Source organism: Thermobia domestica, chromosome 16 (genome assembly GCF_964235325.1).
Source record: "Thermobia domestica chromosome 16, izTheDome1.hap1.1, whole genome shotgun sequence".
Lineage (NCBI taxonomy): Eukaryota > Metazoa > Arthropoda > Insecta > Zygentoma > Lepismatidae > Thermobia > Thermobia domestica.
The window spans coordinates 144,240,665-144,257,175 of NC_137469.1; the positions used below are offsets into that span (position 1 = coordinate 144,240,665).

General features: G+C 34.5%; 1 protein-coding gene across 1 annotated transcript in view; it reads right to left on the reverse strand.

Moving 5' to 3' along the window:
• The window catches only part of LOC145672816 (phospholipid-transporting ATPase ABCA3-like), a 276,701-nt gene extending 260,528 nt beyond the window's left edge, over positions 1-16,173 (reverse strand). The window contains exon 1 of the mRNA XM_081741968.1: positions 15,965-16,173. The gene's annotated coding sequence lies outside the window, so the exon portion shown is untranslated. The remainder of the gene's footprint in view (positions 1-15,964) is intronic.
• Positions 16,174-16,511: the final 338 nt, after the last annotated feature.

The window sequence follows — 16,511 nt, forward strand, 5'->3', positions numbered from 1 at the left end:
AGAACAATTTCGAGAAACATTAAAGTTTTTCCCGATTGATAAACTTGATCTAGTTAATACTAAAGGTGATTATCCATATGACTTTTTTGATTCATTTGAAAAATTGAAAGAACCTATTCCATTATCTCCAGATAAATTTACAAACAGATTAACAGGAGAAAAAATGAGTCCTGAACGCCATAAGCTTCATGTACGAGTTTGTAAAGAATTCGATCTAAAGTTAGGGGAGGACTTAACTGAACATTATAACAAAACAGATGTCCTTCAATTAAAAGATATATTTGAAAACTTTAGAGATGTATGTTTAAAGGCATATGGATTAGATCCTGCATGGTATTATACAGCACCGGGCTTATCGTGGGATGCAATGTTAAAGATGACTAAAATTAACTTAGAAATGTTAACTGATTATGATAAAATACTAATGCTAGAAAAAGGTATAAGAGGTGGAATCTCACAATGCAGTAAAAGATATGTAAAAGCTAACAACAAATATATGCAAGATTATAATAAAGATGAGTGATCAACATACCTAACATATTTAGATGCAAACAACTTATATGGATGGGCGATGAGTCAATACATGCCTTATAAAAATTTTAAGTGGGTTAAACCTTGCATAGATATAATGAACATTCCAGATGACTCAGAAACTGGTTACATATTAGAAGTAGATTTAGAATATCCAAAGTATTTACACAACAAACATTCTGATTTACCATTAGCTCCAGAAAACATGTGTCCATCAGAATCTAAACAATCAAAACTACTAACAACACTTTATAATAAGGAAAGATATGTAATTCACTATAGGAACTTAAAACTATATATATCGTTTGGAATGAAACTAAAGAAAGTGCATAGAGTATTAGAATTCAAACAATCAGACTGGTTAAAGAATTACATTGATTTAAATACAAATATGAGAACGCAAGCTAAAAACAAGTTTGAAGAAGATTTTTATAAGCTCATGAATAACTCAGTATTTGGAAAGACTATGGAAAATAGTAGAAAGAAGCAGCCCATACAATTAGAATGTGATCCTGAAAGAGTAGAAAAATTAATTTCAAAACCTAATTTTGATTACAGAACAATATTTACAGAGAATTTATGTGCTATACATATGAAAAAAGAGCGATTAACATTTAATAAGCCAATATATGTTGGTATGAGTGTATTAGAACTATCAAAACTATTAATGTATGATTTTCATTATAACAGTATGAAGCCAAAATATGGAAACAATATAGATTTATGTTACATGGATACCGATAGCTTTATATATGAGATTGAGAGTGAAGACTTTTATAAAGATATAGCAGAAATAGTTGACCAGTTTGACACGAGTGAATACAAGGAAAATAATATATATGGACTACCACTGATAAACAAAAAAGTAATAGGAAAGATGAAAGATGAGAATAAAGGTAAGATAATGACAGAGTTTATTGGATTGAGATCAAAGACGTATGCTTATAGAGTAGAAAATAAAGAATAGAAAAAAGCTAAAGGAGTAACTAAAGCTGTAATATCAAAAGAGTTGCAGTTTAATGATTATAAAGAAAGTTTATTTAAAAATGTTAAAACGTATAAAGACATAAACCTCATTAGAAGTTATAAGCACGATATATATAGTATAACCGTTCATAAGCTAGCATTAGATTCTTCAGATGATAAAAGATATATATTAAGAGATGGTGTAAATACATTAGCTTGGGGTCATTATGGGACAGAGTAAAAGTATAATTATAAGTAGTGTAGTGTAGTGTAATTTTAGATGTAAGTTTTTTAGATATAAGTTCTTTATAGTTAAATGCTATAAAGTTCTATACACAAACAACTCTTTAACCAATTTTCATATACCAAAAGTCTAGTCCCCAAAAATATGGTAAAAATTTTGCTAGTCAACTAATGTTAAAGTAAAAAAAAATATTCAAAGAAAGTGCTCAGTAATTACGTTAGTCATCTAGTGGTGATTCGTAGTTAGTGATATTATATCCCTTTTCTTTAAATTCTGACAATCTTTTTTGTATCCAATCATGTAGTTTTATATGGGATATGGAACAAAAGTTCTCATTATAATATGCAGGAATTCCACATACAACACATTTATTATTAATATTTCTTTCATTAATTAAGTCATAACAAGATGTAGTTTCATTCCTTCTAGTAAAATATGGTGGGAAACCAACACGTATTATATCTTTAAATAAAATAACTTGTGGTGCTGGTAATTTAAAACCTACAGGGTTATATGTTGAATCTACAAACTTACATTCTGATGATGTAGCTGGTCTTAAATCTTAAATCGTGTGTCTATATCCTTAAAGAAAAGATACATTATTTTTATAAAGTCATGCTCTAGCATTTTATTATGTATTTCAACCACTCGTTCTTTTGATGAGAGCGAATAATCTAACAACGGTCCAGAATATTTTAAACCATGTTCAATTTCTTTATTCATATTCTCTGCTCTATAACATCTTTTACAATTATCAGACCTCTTGTTTCCATTTCTAGTGAACTCTTGGAATTGTTTTAATTCTCCACAAATTACACACTTTTTCATGATTTATTAAATATAAAATATTCAAAATACTTGGTTCATTTTGTTTGATTTTAAATGTCATAAAAGCCTATGCGATCTCACTTTGGGTTATCCTTCTGTGTTAAAGTACAATAGTCAGTGGTGGTTTCATAATTTTTTGACAGTTAGGGGGTGGAAGGGGAAAAGTGTCTGCAGAACATACATTGATACCCTACTTCCTTTTCACTAGGGTGTTAAGCACGAAGATGAAAGTTACTCCTGAAACGCTTTATCGAATGCCGGAAACTGCTTATTACTTTATATTATCGTTTTCGCTCTATAGTGATCAACGTTAAAACCGGAAGTGGTTCATTTTTACCACTTCTGGTTTTACCAGAGTGTTAGGGTGAAGATGAAGGTTGTGCTTGAAACGCTTTATAGACCCCTGATAACTGCTTCTTACTATCTATTACCGTTTGTGCTGTGTAGTGATCAACGTTGAAACTCGAAATAGCTCAATTTTATTAATTTTAGCTTTACTAGCTTGTTAAATGTGAAGATGAAGGTTATCCTTGAAAAGTTTAATTCATTGCCGAAAACATATCCTCCTTATCTATTATCGTTTTTGCTCTATAGTAATGAATGCTAAAATCGTAAATGGCTCATTTCTCTGATTTCCAGTTCTAATAGAATTTTAAGAATAAGATTAGAGACTCCCGTGAAACGTATAATCGATTGCCGAGAACTGCTTTTCGCTATCCATTACCGTTTTTGTTTTATATTGATAACGTTAAAACAGGAAATGACTCATTACTACCATTTTGTTTGGCGAACCACCTCTATTAATAAACTCTCTCGAAAAAATTACACAATCTACCTATTGCAAAAACAATTAGAAAATTCGCATCCTTTCAAATGTTATCGTTCGAAGTAACGGACGAATGAATGTACGTGCGTACTAACATTACGATATTACATGTTCCACTACGTGATCCTGATAATAAAAGAAATCGTAAAGAGGATCATGTTATATTTCCTGAAATGGTTTGGGAACCAGAAGTTCTAGTATATTTATTTTACTTCCGATTTGAGTAGAGGGATTACTGCCGAGATGGATTATACTCTTGGAACACTTAATGAATTGGCTATAAAGCCTTCTCGCCATCCACTCTATAACGCTCAACATTATAACCGGAAACGATTGATTTCTGCCACTTCAAGTTTTAGTAGAAAGATTAGAGTCCAGATAGAACATATTCTTGCAACACTTAATTGATTTCAGAAAATTTTTTCTTCGTATTTAGTATCGTTTTAATCTATTGTGATCACCACTAAAATTGGAAGTAGTTGAGTTTTGCTACTTCCGACTTGATTAGAAGTTTAAGAGAGAAGACGATATTTATTCCCACAACGCTAAGTTCATTCCTAAAACAGCTTCTTCTTATCTCACTATGTAGATTAATTTGAAGCTGGAAGTCATAGTTAATTTCTACCTGTTCCGATTTTACCCGGATGTTAAAGATGAAGCTGAAGGTTATCCTTGACACCCTTTATCGATTGCCGAAAACTGCTTCTTACTATCTATTACCAATTTCGCTCTATAGTGATCAACGTTAAAACCGGAAATGACTCATTTCTACCACTTCCAGTTGGCGAATCACCTCTATTAACGAACTACCTCGAGAGGAATCACTCTACTTATATATTGCAAAAAGCAGAATTAAGAAATTCCCATTCGTCTAAAGTTATCGTGTAAAGTAACAGCCGCACGTATGTACATACTAATATTGATAAGTTCCACTACGCGATAACAATGAATACTTCATATACCCCCGCCATACACACACACTAGCATATGTACACACGGAAGTATACCTGAAACTAAAAACTAGAAACACACACACACACACACACATAGAGAGAGAGAGAGAGAGAGAGAATCTTTTGTACGTTTATACTGAATGCACGATTACTCACAAAATCAATTAAAAAAGAAATAAAGAAAAAAGTTGTAAATGAAAAACTTTCCAAGATTGGTACCACTGCTGCGTCTAACACAGGAAATTGTTCCATAATGATTGATTCGTAATATGATGTATATGGGTTTCCTAATGGTAGTATAACAAAATGCCTTCAAATTGACCAAAAAATAAAAAGTGAAACTTATTTCTCAAATAATGGGAACAGTCTACAATAAAAATATGTGGAAGTAAATATTAATATACTTCACGCTTTCCAGTGGGTGCAAGAAAGCTTCGGATAGTGTTTGGTTTCATAATCATAAACGCATATATATATATATATATATATATATATATATATATATATATATATATATATATATATATATATATATATATATATATATATATATTAGGATGGTCCTTAATTTTTGATTTCTGAATTTCTTTGGACGAACCCCCTAAAATGGTTCCATATGGGACCAAATTAAGCCAGGAGAAAAATTAGCTCCAGTGAATAATATTAAATGGTGCCTCAAGAGACCTAAAGTTTTGAAGCCGATTACAATACATAGCATATGGAAAACATCTGGAATAAACTCTTGTAATTTAGAAACGGCTGAAGGAAATGCAAAGATATCCTGGATAATGGAACTAGAGGAAGAAACACATCTAATGTTGTATAGTATTGTCATAGAGGTCATTTTAAAGTCCGCCATCTTTGATTCAGGCCAAAATTTTTAAATGGGAAGAGGGTCATGTGATAAATCGTTTTGTGATAGCGTTTCACCAGAAGCACAAATCTGACACTATTTTGAAGATAGCTTTAATCGTCTAAGAATCATTACCTGTGAAAAGATTTCTTTCCTTTTAGGGGCAATAATTCTTACACGACTAAAAGTAAAGACATGAGTTTGGCGCGAAAAGAACTAAAGAGATATGCACGGTTTCAAAAGAAAAAGGAACGCAAAAGAAAAATGCACTTCTGAAAATGATTTGATCAAATTTTATATACCAAAAGACACAGAGGTAAGCATTTCAAGAAATGAAGAGGAAAACCAGTTGAGTATGTTAGATAAAATGCAAATATGGATCCGTGTGTGTGTCCGGACCCTGCAAGAGATGTAAAAGAGGAAAAAGTAATTTTATTAAGCCCACTCCAAGAAAAGTTGCTGCTCTTGATCTATACAAGGCCACTGATAGAGCAACAATACATATTCTGACAGCGACAGCAGAAGCATTAGGCCATAATTTAGAGGAACTAGTGATAAATAGGTCTTCCATTCACCGAAATGGAAGAAAATCCGTAGCGGAGTTGCACAGAACCACAAAAATAATTTCGGAGTACATCAAGTTCGTTAGTTGTGCAATGGGACGGAAACCTACTGTCGAATTTGACTGGTAGAAAGACTCAGCAGATTATCAATAATTATTACAGGAGATGGTCATGAGAGGCTAATTGGTGTTCTCAGTTTGTCATTATCAACAGGAGAACATATTGCATCTACTACAGTTCATTAGCTTGAAGAATGGGATTTGGAAAAGTTCGTGCAGGCAGTTTGTTGTGACACTACTCCCTGCAATGTGTCATGTCAACGGTGCCTGCATTCTGCTAAAGCAGAAGCTCCAAAACAATCTTCTTTACCTTTTTGAAGACACTACATTTACGAATTGGTTTTAAAATATGTATTTGACAAGTGTTGTGTTTCGTTTGCATATGGACTGGATGTTTCCCTATTTAAACGTTTTCAGAACGAGTGGTCTAAAATAGGTTTACTAACTTTATTCCAGGAATTGATGATGATGATGTGAGAAACAATATTTTCGATGTAAGAAATGAAGTTAAATTTTGCTATCAAACTTATAGAAGCAGGATACACTGTATAGAAAATTACAGAATTTTTAGAATTGACCATCATATTCTTGGGTGGTATATCTCCTCGAGGCGTTTTCTTTTGTTTACCTGGAACAATTCACCATACAAGGTTGATGGGAAAAGCTATCTACTACTTAAAAATACTTCGCTTTCGCCAACAATTTCGTTTAACGAAGCAAACAAAAACGGATCTTCGGAGAGTATGAATTTTTCTGATACGACTATATGCGCAAGCTTGAGTTAAATGTGATCAAGCCTCCCATTCACCATTACAAGATCTGCAATTTTTGAAAGGTTTGTACAGTTATAGACAAATAGATACTGAATTATCTGAAGTGTCTCTTTCTAAATTTTCTCGGCATCTCTGGTACTTGACGGAGAAATACGCAGCATTGGGGTTTTTGATGATAAAGTTAGCATAATGGACAAACAAAAATTGGTTGAAAGAATTAAAAACTGTAAGGGGAAAACCGTGAAGCAGCAAAGAGGCTTGACGCAAGAGGTGACACAAAAATTATTGTGAAAAGAGAAATTAGTCATTTTGATACAACAAACACATTTTTCTCCAGAGATTTAAAATACTCAAAGGGTTTCTTGAGTGCGATCCGATTTCATGGTCAAATAACAATGACTATCTTCAAGGAAAGACGATAGTTAAATTCATTCACGTAACAAACGTTGCAACAGAAAGGTGAGTGAAACTAATAGATTAAAACAACGTTCTTACGAAAAATGAGGAGCATAAACAGTTTCTTTTGCATATAGTGAAGGCCCATAGACAATCTTTTCCTAGATGTGACAAAAGTGAACTGTATAGCAAATAAGATTGAAAACTTATTGAAAACTTACCTTAAAGCTACTACATAAATAAGGGATATTTCAATTTGTTCCAAGTTATAATTTTTCTTTTTCCTCATAGTGGTCTATGAATCATCTTGATGCGAAACCTTATTTGAAGTTCATGGGAAAACAAAGATTTAACTCTTTCCCTAGCAGTTTGTTTCCAATTTATGTAAAATACTTCCAAAATTCTTACAAATCTGTAGTAATACAAATCCATAACTACAATCATATAACATTACATCGAAGCATTTCGTTTTTGTCACGTAACAACTCTTACATGTTTATAGCTAGCGTAAAAATAATGCCAGACTTGTGCTTCTGGGAAAACGCTACCTCAAATCGATATGTCATATGACCCTCTTCCTATTTGAAAATTTTGACCTGAGTTCAAGATGGTGAATTTCAAGATGGCCGCCATGATAATGCTATACAAGATTAAGTTGGCCTCTTCCTCTAGTTCTATTATCCACTTTATCTTCCCATTCCCTTAAGCCGTTTCTAAATTGCAAAATTGTTTAATCCAGATTTTCCCCATATACTATACATTGTATACGAATTCAAAACTTTAGGTCGCTTGAGGCACCATGGTAATTCAGGAGCAAATATTTTCATGACCACATTTAGCCGTCTCTTCTGTTTCTTGGAAATAGAGTATATCGAATTCGTATTAGCACATTGGTACATGTTCAACGCTGTTCAAACAACTATCTCATCAACATAACTACAGCAGATACTCGTTTTCCTCTCACGACGATCTCAATTCCTTCATTGTAGCAGCATCAAGACTTACGATATCGGAATGAAATTTTCTAGGTTTATAGAATTAATACCAAACAATTTAAAAATGCAATCTCCCTATAAAGGGCCTATACCGGTATGGGTCCCTATTACATAAAATTCCTCAATTTCTGCACCCATGACGTGAATAAACTCCTTATATACCGTCTGTGACAAATAAGATACGTGCCTCTTTCCCTGATTTCCATATTTTGTGAAATGTTCTTTCAAAAATGGATCAAACTGAGCTATTAATTACATACAACAAAAAAATATCTATTATTTGGCTCCCGTACTAAATGGGTTTCCCTTTCTAATGGTATTCCCCTTTTCAATAAAATTTTTATAACAGCAACCACGCGTTTTAAAGCTTCTTCCCAATACCGTGCATCCTTTTCGAATTGTTTTACTAGTTTCTTATTTACAACCAGTGGTGCTATTCAGCCGGTTCGGACCGGTTTGATAGAACCGGTTGTTAAAATATTTCGAGTTCACAGAACCGTTTCTTATACACAGATATAAACACACAGACACCCACCCACCCACCCACTCACACACACACACACACACACACACACACACACACACACATATATATATATATATATATATATATATATATATATATATATATATATATATATATATATATATATATATATATATATATATATATATATATAACTCTATGGCCTATGGAACCCGGAGGTTCAATGCCGCGTTCACAAAAGCTCTCCACTGACTTCTATTCTTAGCTAACTGCATCCAGTTTCTACTTTGTATTCCAATCTCTGCGAGATCCATCTTAATATTGTCCTCCCATCTGCGCCTAGGTCTTCCTAATGGTCGTTTTCCGATTAGTCTTCCAGTCAAGACTTTGAAAGCGTTTCTACTTTCTTCCATTCTAGCTACATGACCCACTCACCTAAGCCTCCTAGACTTGATGACCCTAACGACGTTCGGTAAACCGTATAAATTATGTAGTTCCTCGTTATAAAGTTTCCGCCATTCCCGTTCTTCTTGGGTCCGAATATTCGTCTCAGGATTTTGTTTTCAAATACTTTCAGTCTATGTTCTTCTCTCAGAGTAAGTGACCATATTTCGCAGCCATACAAAACAATAGGCATTATTATCGTTTTGTATATTTTAAGCTTCAAATTCCTCGACAGAATTCGCGACGACAAGAGATTTTGAACCGAATATTAACACGAATTCCCTGCTTTTAGTCGACATTTAATTTCTTCGTGAATATCATTTTCGTCTGTTAATATTGATCCTAGATATTTGAAACTATCCACTTTATCAAAAGTATTATTTAATATTTTAACGCATCTATAATTTGCTGTATTATGGTCCCGACGCACTTCCATGTATTTAGTTTTCTCTGCATTTACTTCTAAACCCATGTCCCTGCAAGCGTTTAATAAGATCTCTGCAGTTCTTTCTATTGCTTTCCTATCATCCCCTATTATATTGACATCATCAGCATATGCCATAACCTGGTGAATACCGTTCAACTCTAGGTCCTGGTTGCTATCTTTGTTTTTCCTTATAGCGTATTCCAGAACAAAGTTAAATAATAATGGCGACAACGCATCTCCTTGTTTCAGGCCATTTTCGACGTGAAAGCTCGTGGACAAAAATTTTCCTACCCGGACTTTACTTTGGGATTCATTTAAACATATCATAATTAATCTAATTAGCTTTCTCGGTATTCCAAGTTCTGTAAGAACGTTGTATAATGTTTCTCTCCTAACCGAGTCGTACGCCTTTCTAAAATCAATAAATAGTTGATGCACCCGGTATATTGTATTCCCACTTTTTTCGAGTATTTGGCGAATGGTAAATATTTGGTCGATAGTTGATCGATTTCGTCTAAATCCGCACTGATAATCTCCAATAATTTCATCTGCGTATGGGGTCAGTCTTGCTAATAGATATATGCAGCTGGAAGGGAGAGCTGGTTGGATACAAAGTTTTCACAGCCAAATACAATTTACCTAGTTAAAAAACATTGCTTTGCTCTGCACATACCGGAAGATTAATGACGGGGTGGGGAGCAGTAAATTTTATCTTAAGTATCTTTGTTTTAAGAAAGTTTTATAGCTATAGAGTTAAAGAAACGTATGTTCTCTCAGAACAAGGTATAACGACTCAATCAGGCCTTGTTTCCATGTTGTCAAACTGACCACAACAACACACTAAGCATATTATCACATAGTCTTTCTCAATGTGTTTTTGTGTTTAGTTCGAAGGTATAAGCGTTTATTGCGTTTATTTCTTAATCTCAAATACTCAGATATCAAAAATGAAAATCTTTGAGTTTTACGTCCCACGGTTATGCCGGTTAGGCTAAAGGAGACTGTGATGATGAGTAATGAATGAAGTGGTGGAATGAAGAAAGTGGGAGGAAACGGGATAACCCCGAGAAAACCCACGCACACGAAGTTTGTCCACCACAAAGTTCACTTGGCGGGGGCTTGGATCGAACCCGAGACCCCAAGCACCAGAGGTGAACGCTCTACCACTGAGCCACCGGGCTCCCGGTATCAAAAATGAGAACTGAGGTTATATGAGTGAAGTGGTGAGCGTATTTATATAGCAAGCACATAATACCATTACCATCAATTGTCTGTCCATTGCTGGATGAAGGTTTTTCCAATACTTTTTCACAGCCATATATCTTGAACAATTCGTTTCCAATATATTCGCAGTGCTACATGATTTCGTGACACCACCTTGTATTAGGATGCTGTGTATGTCGCTATTTGTCACTTCTGATATCCATTTAAAAAAGTTTTTTTCTACCTTGTATGGTTTATTTCCTAAGAGAATTATATTATGTATCTACCTATCCATCCATCTACTCTCTCTCTCTCTCAAACACACACACACATACATATATATATACACAGAACCAGAGAACCGGATGTTAAAAAATTAGAATAACACCACTGTTTACAACACTACATGCATTGCTCGTGCAAGAAAGCGCATCATACATATTCGGTGAAGTACACAATTTTCATTTTCACGTGTTTTCTCTTCTGCTTTTTTCCAGTTGTTAAATCCAGGATTGCCGAATGTAGAAGCTATCGTACAATTTACATACGTAACAATATACATTACCTGTGGATTCAGAGAACATTAACAATAATCGTACCTATGTCTCACTATTCTTAAGTTTTCGGAAAAAGAATGTTTCGGAAAGAAGACGTCTTTGATTTTTGTATTGTCTTTCGTCGGAACACGACTTTGAAAATGCTTCAGACCCAAATCAACACACGTCTTCCTGAAATTATCTTTATTGCAGTAGACCACTTACCTAGATACTGAGAAATTGATTTCTCACTCAAGTTTTCACCTAACTCGCTTATTGTCGTGTTACCATCCACAATCACTTACCACGTAACTGTGATAAATGTTCCCGGTCTCATTGTCTTTTCTATCTATTTTACGTCTTTTCTTATCTCCTTCATGCACTGAACTTTATTTAGAGAAACACTAGTTTCACATTCACTGTAATTATTACCAGGGTCTCTTGATCTGATAAAGCTTCGTCACTAGTAACCCCCGAATTGGTTTTTGAAAAATAGTCTGTGAATTCACTCACCCATACCTTTTTTACTTCTTTTAGTTTTCATTTTTTTTCGCAAACGCACTTAAATTCTTTCTGGGTTCCATATTTTCAATCCAGTTGAAATTAACACACTAGGAATAAATGCACGTTAGTTGATATAAACACACCTTTCGCAATAAGAATAAAACAGCACTGAAAAATTTCTCAGTTTTAAGCAAGACATCAAAATATAAATTTAAGAAAATGGAGAATTCGATATTGTTATCGTTCAAGAGCACTGGACACCTTCAAATGCATAAACATATCGCTGACCCTTATTAAAGGCATTTCCACCTTCTTTAGGAAATATTATCTCGACACTTGATATTTTTGGTGGCTATTGAACAATAGAAATGTTTTTCTTTTATTTGAAACCAAATAAAAGGCGAATAAAATCATGTACGTGGGTCATTTAACTCTAAGTGCCAACATAGTTGAGAAATGGAATGTCACCTCAAGAAGCTTACAGTCCTTCGATGTAGTCTCCGCCAGCCTGTTGAACCTTTCGCCAGATGTCTGATAACCGTTGAATACCAGCCAAAGCCCCACTTTGTGAGAGGATGTTGACAGTGCGCCCTAAGGCACAAACAATGCTGGGAATGTCTGTGAAACGTTTGCCCCTGATAGATTACTTCATTTTTGGGAAAAGATCAAAATCACAGGGGCTCATATCCACGAAGTATGTCGGGTGCTCCTGTACCTCGCAACCCCATTGTTGTAACAGTCTGTACTAGATTAGCTGTATGGCATCTGGCATTGTCGTGTAGGAGAATTGGTCCAGACTCCAGGAGGTGTGGACGTTTGCGCCGTAATGCTGGTCGCAAGTGGTAACAGAGGTATGAGGTATGCAACATTGACGGTAACGCCCGGTGGAACTTGATGTGACAGTGGTCGTATGAAATTCATGGTCGTATAACATTATCATCATCACCTTTGCGTTTGCTGGCTCTTGAGTAAGTTTTTTCAGTCGTGGAGATTCTGGGTTGCGCCTTTCACTCGACTGGCGTTTCAATTCAGGCTCATAGGATCTTCCCCAAGTTTCTTCACTTGCAATAATGCGGTGCAAGAAGTCGTCACTTTCCTCATTGTAACGTTGAAGGTGTACGCTCGCACATTCCCACCTATATACTTTTGAACATCGGTCAGAGCATGGGGTATCCATCTGGTTGCAATTTTTCGCATGCCAGGATCTTGTGTTAGCATGTGGAGCACTGATCCGGAAGAAATGTTCAGCTCTTGCGCCAATTAACTACAAGTCCAGCGCTGATTGCCGTCAAGCAGTGTCCGTAGTCTTGCAAGATGAATTTTGTTCGTAGCCGTTAGCATATGCCATCCACTGTGCATTTTGTCTGTTGACTGTCGTCCCGTCTGAAATGCTGCAACCCATCTCGCCACTGTCCGATGCGGTAGAGCAGCTTCACCACAGGCCTTATTCCTAGTAATGTGGCGCTTTAAAAAGAATCAAAGAAGGAACTTCTGCTTTGACACCTGTAGTTGACTAATTTCCAGTAATGTGGCGCTTTTAACAGAATCAAAGAATGAAGTGCAATTTAAAATAGAACAACATAGTAAAAGTATATAACTCATTCTTTCAATCAGTTATTTACATTACTTTTTATGTCAATTTCTTGTAATGCAAATACACTAATGGTACAATCAAAATTACGGCTTTCCAAGGTTGTACCGATGGAATGGAAGGTTTAGAACCCTTCCCCAGAGATTCTTAAGTTAACGGAGAACAAAATTAAATTTTAATTTATTTTCAAATCTTTTTTTTTTAAAAAAATGCGTATAATCTCTAATTTTTCCTTAGGCTACGGTTTTCCTGCCTAAATAAACTAAATGTTTGTAAGAAAATCGAATAGCTTATCAAAACCTATCGTACTTGGTAACACTTCTACAATGGCAAAATCTTACCTTCTGTATTGTGGGATCCTGAAGGAAATTTTGTAACCGTTTTTTTTTTTTCAACACTCATCTTTAACATATGCAAAATAGAAAGCGACAAGTATTGGTGTTTGCAGTAACATTTGTAAAAAACGCGGAAAGGTTTTTCCTTTGGAGGGGGGCGGAACTTACCTTATATATCGTACTTTATAAGCAGAAACATTATTTTCTCAGTGTGTTTCAAAGTGGCAAAAGTGAAAACGTATTGTGTGGTGGCCTACTGATTGATTTATAAATTCGTTTGCTAGTATTTATTATTTCTTGTCCATAATTTCCATCAGCTATGTAGCTACTGCTAGAATTTTTGGTAGATACACTGTCGACCGTTTTCAAAACTATAGCTTATATCCATCCTTATACCTGCATTACATCTTTCAATTAAAGTAAATATATCCTGAAGTATAAAGATATTAAGGTGGGTATATTCCATATACTCTTGCATACCCTTTTCGATAGGTTTGTAGTGTTAGGCTTTCCTAAAATATTTTCTCAATACTAGTTAATATTTTCTCAATATCAAGGCCTGTTCGATACGGAAGTATTTTTTGGAAGGTTCTTGTAAGAGCAATCTTATCATAACCCTGTTTTGTAGAGGATTCTGTTGAGTGATTGCAAACTACTGTATATCTTTTGGTGCACTGACAAATCATGAAAGTTCAGAAGAAGTTAGATGATAATCGACCAAAAATAACTATCATCTGAAGGTGAAAAGTAAACTATGTTGAAAGTTCAAAGTTAATTTAAAACAATAAATACCTAATGGATTATGAAGTTTTGCTTTTCTTGCGTCTTATATGAAGGGCATTAACAGTGGAACTGAACTGTGTAATATATTTAGGATATCTGATTGAAAATGTAAAGAAGCATGATAACTGTAAAGAACACATTAAAATTATGCTGTATTTAGCTGGTGTGAACCTCAGGTTCGCGCCCACAGGGAGAATCTACCGGATTCGGATCCTCTCTCAAAACTTCCAAACTCGACATTCGCTTGTACACTTTCATAATAAAACTATAATTGTTTAGTAGAGGAATGACTGATGGTCATTTCTATTAAGTCTGATAACAATTTTGTAGAAAAAGAAGTCACATTTGCTCGCTTTTGATTGATTGCATCAGATTTAGGGGTGTTTGAATATGCTGTATGTCTCCATTAGGACTCCGAAGATTCTACTAGCTCTGGTGTTTTCCGTGGTTTGGTTGACTTCATGAAGTGTCGTGTTATGCTCATTTGTACAGTGACAAGTGTATGTCTTTGGTGGACTGTCCCCGAGTTCAATTTCAGGTGGAAGAGCATAAAACAAATTACAGGAATTTCCTTTCTAAACTGTCAATCTCGTCTTATATAACCTAACCTCTAACAGAGAACGTAAATATAAAATAAATAGTCATGAAGTGTATTGAGACAACAATGCAGAAGTACATGGACATAGTTCATAATTAAAGGTGTCTCTGCAACTATCATAATAACTTGATACATTGCATGTTTCGTGTATACCGTTAACGCCCTCAGAAGAGGAAATTTTCTTATTTTATATATAAATAAAATCTATCCCAGAGTTTGGAGCTCTTAAAAGTCTGATAACAATTTTGCTTTAAGTAGCAGTATTACAGAAGTCCGTCCTGGATCCGCCCTTGTTATTAACAGTTCACAAAACAGCATACATGGCAGTTCAAATATTTCAGATAGCAGACGTTTGCAGTCTAATGGAGATTCCATTTAATATATTGTGAAATTGATGGCGAGTTTGTAGCAAGGGAATGGCATACAACAAAATTCGTGAAAATCATAGTAAATAATCCAACGTTGATTTCAGAAACTGAAAGTTGCATTTACCATATTAAATAATATAAAAGCATTTAAAGGAGTGCCGTACCTCAAAATAATCTCAGTGCATTAGTTATAGTATCAACAGAGAAAAACATTTTTGAAAATACTGAACTTCAAAAGAGTTATTGACAAGTTGATTGCCCACAAAAACATCAGAAGTGATTTTATATACGAATGAAATGGAGCATTTGTTTATGAATGAGTACTTTTATATATATATATATATATATATATATATATATATATATATATATATATATATATATATATATATATATATATGTGTGTGTGTGTGTGTGTGTGTGTGTGTGTGTGGTTATTTTCATTGATTTTTATAGTTTTCCCTATTTAGAATACTGAAACAATTCTAGAATAGAACTTTCTAACGACTGTGAACCACCGAAAAATTGTCACGAGACGCCACTGCTTTTATGAGTATATATATAAAACGTATTAAACCTTTGAAATTCGATTAGGAGACGTAACGTAAAATTGGCCCGCTGAAGCTCCGGGAGCTACAGCTCACTCCTTAAATGGATCCTGATTAAGTGTGCACAAGTCTTAATATGTAGGTAAACCTTACCTTATAAATTGTTCCTCTTGATGGTGAGATAATCCCAGCTACTATTTCGAATATTGTAGTTTTTCCTGCTCCATTCGTTCCTACCAGTCCAAAACATTCACTCTTCTGCACAGAAAAAGTTACAGATTTCAATACTGAAGTCTTTTTATAATCTTTTCCTATGTTTTGCACCAGAAGAGCAAAATTATTATTAGATGGAGAGGATCTCTTAAGTCCTAGAAAGAGTAATAATTGAATTGCTTTTGTTTAATACTTTTATATACTAATTTTAACAAGTATCTTCATTTTTCTTCAGGAAATTGCATGGTAATTTTGAATGAAACATTTTCTTCTTACATGTTACCGAACTAAAAACATACATTGCTGAAGAGTGTACGGAGACTCTACATCCTATCAGCATAAGAGCTATAAGTAAAATGAAAAGCTGTGTAAAATACAGAGGTGTAGTCACAGGAGGCCCATTGGGGCCAGGCCTCCTAAATTATTTCCTGGGCCCCCCAAATGACCAGCTGTTAAAACATTATCGTAAGATTATCTCGCTTTAGTT